The sequence below is a fragment of the Chiloscyllium punctatum genome, chromosome 39, assembly GCF_047496795.1.
Source record: "Chiloscyllium punctatum isolate Juve2018m chromosome 39, sChiPun1.3, whole genome shotgun sequence".
Taxonomy (NCBI): Eukaryota; Metazoa; Chordata; class Chondrichthyes; order Orectolobiformes; family Hemiscylliidae; genus Chiloscyllium; species Chiloscyllium punctatum.
Genome location: NC_092777.1, coordinates 28,410,620 through 28,416,709, shown reverse-complemented (window position 1 = coordinate 28,416,709; position 6,090 = coordinate 28,410,620).

The following is a 6,090-nucleotide window of genomic DNA, read 5'->3' as shown; positions in this document are numbered from 1 at the left end:
TAAATGTCAGAATGAAGTGTCCCATTAAGGGATCTTCCCACCCATTAACTGGCTACCCTACTAACCTGGTGGGAAATAGAACTGGGAGCTGATAATGAGATTCCTCCTGTTAAGTTCATAAGAATGTCAGACATTGGAGCAAAATTAGAACATACAGTTCCCTGAACCTGCACTGACATTCAATGCACCATGTCTGATCATCCAGAAAATCCACTTTTATTTCCGCTTTTGGGTTTCCAAAGAGATTAAAAATCTATTGATCTTAATCTGGAAGAGGTATCTGACATCCTCTGGGATCATTAATTCTAAAAATTCATAACTGAGTGAAAGGTAAAGTGTCATTCAGCCAGACACCTAGCTGAAGAAAAATGGCAACAGATGCGTAAGTGTCAGGTTAGTGTCACATTATGAGACGTTTATTTTCCAATTCCTCTCCCTCCATCCCTCCAATTCTTTCCAACATTATGAAAAATTAAATTTCCACCACTCTTTCTGAATAGTAAAAATAAAACAATGTATATTTAGAAAAGAAAGCTCAACACAATAAAAAGAAACAAAAAACAGACACATCAAAAATGCCTCTGATGTACAGTCTCCTCTTCTTCTCTTTAATGTCCTTGCTGATATTTGAGTTAAACCTTTCATTTTAGTTGTCTTTTTAAAAAGGGATGCTTGAGTTTCAGTTAATGTAAATCAGGCCAGCTACCAAATTAAACTGACAATCTCCTATTGTTGAACTGTTGGAGCTTAGGAAGCAACCTGTATAGAATTTGAAGTGATATTAATAAAACTTGTATGTAATCTTAATACAGTTAAAACAAAATGGTGGCTGAAAGTAGCCCTTATAAAGATGACATGGAGGCTCATGAGCCAAGAATCATTGAAAGAAAATAATGAACAGCGGCAAGAGTGGTCCTTAGCTCCAGAGAGTAACATTCATTGGGTCCAATAATAGCAGCCTTTGATTTTATGAAGTTGGAATCACAAACAATCATAATGTTAAAGATAAAATACAAAATTTAGAAAGTGGCTAAATTCTGATTAGTTTAATTGATGTCTAATCAGTTTCTTCTATTTGTACTGTTGTTGGAGTTTTGGGGTTGACTCTGGATTGAGTCTAAATTAAATTCTGTAATTTACACAAGTATAACCACACTCCTGTGTACTGTAGAGAACAACATCTCTAACAAAATTCAAAATATAGACTTGCCTCTTGAACAGCCAAATAACAATTAAATTGCCTTTTTAAGGAGAAAAATTCCATAAAGGGAAGTAATCCTCAAGTTTCAGTAATGTGGCCAAGTATGTGGGATTATATTCTTGAGTATCTTGCAGAACATCCTTCCTTCCCCTCAACACTACATTCAACTGTGACTGACTCAAGATGACAAATACATCATTTGATTTTATATCAGGAAGGTGGGTGTGGTACATCTGACTTAACCATTTCAATAATCATACTTTATTTTTAAGTGATTGACCGGAAATGTTAAACAAGGATTTCTTTGGAGCATTCAATAGAAACCTTTTTTAAAGAGTCTGTCACAGGGTGCATGTGTCACTGGCAAGGCAACTGTGAACTGTGTGACTAGGCTATTGCAGAGCCAATCACAGTGCTGTGGCTCTGGAGTCATATACAAGCCACACAAGGTAAGGATGGCAGATTAGTGCACTGGCTGGGTTTTTAAACAACAAGTGAGGATAGATGTCATGGTCACCACAACAAATACTAATTTGATACTCCAGGTTTATCAAGTACATATTCTACTAACTGTTGTGGAGGGATTGGAACCAGTGACTGCAGAAGATGAGCCTCTGAATCACTAATTCAGTGACATCTGTACCATGCTACTATCACTCTTGAAGCTTGACATGTCTGTGGCTCAGCCATTGCATCAATTCATCCTCAAGTACAGCAACTTTGAGCACTGCAATAGCTATCCCTTTTTCCAAAGTGCCACTAAATTGGAATTTCCCACTCAACGCTATGAGGCACTGTGATCTTCACAAAATGTTTCCAGTTTTGGTTGAGCAAACAAGGCCAGGTGCCAACTTAAAGCATAATTCCTCATCATGTAGACTGGCAACAACCACCTTCCAGGAATTAGTTATAAATGGAACTTTTAGTAACTAAAGGATTAAATCTTGCCGGTAAAGACTGGGTTCAATAACTTTTCAGAAAATGAATGCACTGCCTTCAGTATGTTTCATGTTTGTAATCTTAAACAAAGTTACTGAACTAAGAGTGATCTCTCAGCCGCATCCAGAATCATGCTCATTATCTGGGTACAGTGAAACACAATTCGTATCTTGATTTTGTGTTTCTCGCAGGCTGGAAAAATAAATTATAGTAATAATAGTTGGGAAGAACGGTCATCTACTCAAAGCATTACATCTGTTTCTCTCTCCACAGTTGCTATCTGACTTGCTGAGTGATAAAACCATGGACAATTACATCACTATGATTTCTAGAAACTCTCACCAGCTCTGTTGGTTTCGGCAAATAAAGTGTTGAATATTCTGCTTCATTTATTCAACTTTATACTATTGTGAAGTTTCTATAGCATCTATAGCACTGATGCAACAGTTATACCGACAAAACATGCTTAACGCTGACTGTGCTGCAGAGACGATTACTAATTCATGAAAATGCATAAAAATGTTCTGACACAGGAAAAATACATCAGCAATTAATCTCCTTATGGTTTTGCCTTAATCATGGTAACCTGTATATCATCAAAAGAAGGTTCTGTAGTGCAGTGTCCCTGCACTTGGGCCAACAGGTCTGGGTTCATGTTCCATTTGCTATGGAGACATACACTGAAAAACATTCTGTGAAGCAACTATTTTGGCTCACAAAAGCTTTTAATTATTGCTTCCACCTCTGATACAAAATGTAAAAGAATGGAGATTGCCAAAATAAAACAAAAAAATTACTTTCAATTTAGTTTTATTTATTTGTTCTTGGGATGTGGGTTTCACTGGTTAGGCCAACATTTATCACCAATCCTTAACTGCTCAGCAGGTAGTTAAAACATAACCACATTGGGATGAATCTGAAGTTAAGGGTAGGACAGACCAAATAGGGATGGCAGATTTCCTTCTCTAAATGACATTAGTGAAACAAATAGGTCTTTACAACAATCTATCATGGTTACATGACCACTCTTTGACTGCTGGATTTTCCTGAGTTTTTTTTATTAATTTTAAATTTCACCATTTGCCAGGGAGGGTTTCAAACCCATGCCCCAGAAAGTTATGCTGGGGCTCAGAATCACTAAACCAATGATACTCACACTGCATTGTTGACACCACCTTGACCATAAAAAAAATGTTGAAATGCAAACAAGGCTCTCATCTTTTTATTCAATGTAGTCTCACCTACTATTGTTCTCCAGAGAGCCCCGTAAGCATCCTTTCTGCAGAAATGCACCGGTCACCTCTACTCTTAGGTGTTGTCTGTTTCAATATCCTGTTTTGGTATTGATTTTCACCACTCTGTTATCCTGTTATGAATAAATTCTTCCTAACTTCTTTTGGTGCTAATATCTTTCCAATTTACCATTTTAGTTCCCTGACTGCATTGAAAAAATTTTATTGTAGATTAAACAGTGTGACCAGAGTTTTTTTTTGCCCTCTCCTATACTGAGTTTTATGGCAGGGGGCACTGCCCTCTTCTCCCACTCTTTGCCAATTAAGTGCATGGCAGAAAGGCTCATTATTGATCTCTTGTCCAGTTGCCAGCGAACAGCCTGAAAGGTTGGGGTGGGTATCTGCTGCACAGGTTGATGACAGGGTTGACAAATAAAGTTACAGTAATGGAACCTAGAATTTGACTGCACCTTCTTATAGGCATGTTGCAAATTTAACTCATAGAGTTGAGTTATAGAACAATACAGAGAGCAGCCTTCCACTCAAGCACTTCACTGTTTTGCTATTAATATTTTCTTTGTGAGCTGTTTCTTGCAGAATTGATATTTACAAAATATAGAAATTGGCTAGGTACTTCAAGGGGGACAAAACCTTTTGGAATATGGGAAAGGAGCGGGGAATTGGGGATACTTAATAGCTCTTTAAATACCTAGCACAGTGCAAGGGCCTCCTTCTGCGCTGTATCTTTCTATGACCAAAAACTAGATTGATGAGTAAGATATTATGGAATAGCACAAGGAGGCTGAGTGACAGAGAGGCAGAGGTGTTCAAGAAGGGAGTGTAGAGCTAAAGGCCTAAACAGCTCAGGATGTCTTTGCCGATGGGGGATTGAGGAAACTTAGAAATGTACAACAGTCTGAATTGGAGGAACATAAAGTTCTATAGGAACATTGTGCTTAGAAACAGGAGTAGGCCATTTGGCCCAACTCCACCATACAATGGTTGCTCTGAGAATTCTCGGAGAGATGTAGGGCAGGTGATAGGTACCGAAATTGTTGGGCAAGGCCATAAGGGTATCTGAAAACCAGAAGGTTTAGTTTAAATTTGAGACTGTGTTTGATGAGGAGCCAACGTAAGCCAGCAAGCACAATTGAATTGGTAAGTGGGATTTGAAAGTTAGAATATGGGCAGTCGAGCTCTGGCCAAGCTTATGAAATGAAAGAGACATGAGAGTCGTCCAATGATACTGAAATCATCGAGCCTGGAACTAACAAAAACACAGATGAGGGTTTCAAAACACAGCAAATAGGCAGAGGCAGGGGTTGAATGGGTAATGATACAGAAGTAAACATGGGAAGGGCTATGGGATCAAAAGCTCATCTCAGGGTCGAGTAAATGGGAGCATTCAAGACCAGTCTCAGTTGGTCATCGAGGATAGCGGTAGAATCGGTGGCTAATCAATGGAGTTTGTGGCAGGGCCAAAAAGAATAGCCTAGAACTTTGTATTGGAATTGTTCTGACTGACACCAATCATAGAAGAAGTAACCACTAAACTAGCCGTGCCGTTTGCTGCTGCTTATTCAAGTCTCCCTCATAAAGACGACAATAGTCTTCAACACAGCTTAGAGGTGGAGAAGACCCCTCCCATACCCTCCACCTTTCCCAAGACCTGGGAACACCAATAAAGAGCAGCAGTGGCCTAGGGGTTAAACCTACTGTTACATTGAATGAAACTTCTCCATCATTTCTCAGTTATTAAACTGTTGTATTTCTGTTTGTTTCAAACAGTTAGTATCTTCATTATTTAATAATTCTAAAGTAATTAGTTTTCCTTATTTAATATCCAGTGTCATTAAATAAAGTAGTAAATCAGTGGTAATGGGGTAGTGGCATTTAAGTGAGGTAGGAGTTGGTAGGGAGGCAGTTAGGTAGAGTGAATGTGAATAGGTGGATGGACAGTGGCAGGAAGTTGGGGTGGGTGGCAAATTAGGTGTTAGATGGCAAATAGATGAAGGAGCTTGATGGATAGCAAATGGGTGAGGGGATACAGTATGTTTGGGATCCTGGGTAGTGAGGTTGGGTCAGGGGGTTGGTGAGGTTGGTGAGGGATAGTTGCAGGTGGCGCTGAGTTGGAGGTTGCTGAATGTTGGTTCAGTTGAGGAGGCATATGGATTTGGGATGTTGGAGGGAGGTGTTGGGGGTGGGGGCACAGATTGTGTCTGGTGGCAAGTCAAGGTGTCAGAGCTGAGTCAGGAGGTGCAGTTTTCCAATGAGCCAGTAGTCAGAGAAGTTTTTTTTATCCCTCTAACTTTTTTTCTGGGTAACTACCTTGCCTTCAATGCTCAGTCTTTTGAGTACAGGAATTGGGATGTCATGTTGAGATTGTACAGGATATTTGTGAGGCCTCTTCTGGAGTACTGTGTCCAGTTTTGGTCACCCAGTTATAGGAAAGATATTATTAAGCTGGAGAAGGTTAAGAAGAGATTTACCAAGATGTTGCTGGGTATGGGAGGTTTCAGTTATAAAGAAAGGCTGGCTAGGCTGGAACTTCTTTTCTGGATTAGAGTGGTGCTGGAAAAGCACAGCAGTTCAGGCAGCATCCAAGGAGCAGGAAAATCTGACGTTTCGGGCAAAAGCCCTTCATCAGGAATACAGCTTCTTTTCCCCTTGAGCATCAGAGGCTGAGAGGTCACCTTATAGAATTTTATAAAATAATGA